General features: G+C 29.6%; 1 protein-coding gene across 1 annotated transcript in view; it reads right to left on the bottom strand.

Moving 5' to 3' along the window:
• Nucleotides 1-1,505, bottom strand: part of LOC106873438 (glutamate receptor ionotropic, kainate 2) — a 79,416-nt gene that overhangs the window by 9,053 nt on the left and 68,858 nt on the right. The gene's annotated exons all lie outside the window — the stretch shown is intronic.

Below are 1,505 nucleotides of genomic sequence, written 5' to 3'. Positions count from 1 at the left end.
GTATGATAAAAAAATATTCAGACAAATACATAACAAAAATCCCAGGACTTACAAGTATATATAACATACTGAAAATTGCACTACTGGGCACTGCACACATCCTACGCAAAACACATTCAATACAGTACCCATAAGAGCATCACAGCAAACCACAGCACATACCCAAGGCACACAGAGCTGCGCTCGGTAGTGAAATGAAAGCACGCTATAAAAATAAAACTACTGAATAATAATGATAATAATAATAATAATAATAATAATAATAATAATAATAATAATAATAATAATAATAATAATAATAACTCGCAACAAGATCAACAATAATAAAATATTCCATTCTAGTTCATGTGCGTATGTGTTAAATATACGTGTGTGCGTGTTTATGCGAGTGTGTGTGTGTGTGTGTGTGTGTGTGTGTGTGTGTGTGTGTGTGTGTGTGTGTGTGTGTGTGTGCGTGTGTATGCATGAACGCGTGTGTATGTTCGGATTTTGTATACACACGTTTTGCACTGTTCGAAAAAGTACCAAACATATAATTTTATTATTTAGTGAAGTCGTACTTTTATCCCTTGAATTATAATTCCATCTACTTTGTATTATTATTTAAAGAAATAATTCATTGGATATTATATTTCAAACTTTTCAAAGTCACAGATTACGATGGATTCATTGTTTTACTTTATATATTTTATCTTTGTATTACGATATTTCACCGCCTAACATTATTGCAGACGTCCATTACTGTAGATTGTCTTCCTTGCAATTATTAGGTTTTGTATAATTTGAAATAATACGAAAGTATGCTGTTTCATCATGAATTAGAGTCTCTATAGACGGTCATAGATTTTCATTCCTGAGGGAATAATTAAGTCCGGTTTTCTAAAATAATTGAATTAGAACGATGTGTGGACAAATTATTGATATATTTTCACTACTCACAAGAGTTATAATTTGTAAGGAAACTATATAATCTACTGAATGGCGCCCAGTTTAATATTAACAAGTATTTTATCGATCATTGTAAATAATTTTTAAAAAACTGAAAGAGTGGCATTCGATATTAGCGTGAGGAAAAGAGACGCGACAGACACAAAGGTGGCCGCAACCTGAAACTGAGAACAATGAAAGTAAATAATGTAAGATATTCGTCATATTCTAAATTTGTAATGTTCAATATCCGCCTTGCTCATGCTGAAGTGTTACGATATACTGTCAAAGCTACTCAACTATATATTTTGTTTATAAAAATATTATGACTTTGAAATTGGTAAAAATCAAATGCATTAATATCAAATTTTAGCACAAGATTATATACAAAAAGTTACATACATGGCTATGTATACACACACACACACACACACACACACACACACACACACACACATATATATATATATATATATATATATATATATATATACGGATAGATATGTATACACATGTATAATATATCCATATATATGAATAGAATAAATATATAATATTGTTTATATATATTTATATAT

Source organism: Octopus bimaculoides, chromosome 6 (assembly GCF_001194135.2).
Source record: "Octopus bimaculoides isolate UCB-OBI-ISO-001 chromosome 6, ASM119413v2, whole genome shotgun sequence".
Lineage (NCBI taxonomy): Eukaryota > Metazoa > Mollusca > Cephalopoda > Octopoda > Octopodidae > Octopus > Octopus bimaculoides.
This window is presented reverse-complemented; position numbering and strand designations above follow the sequence as displayed.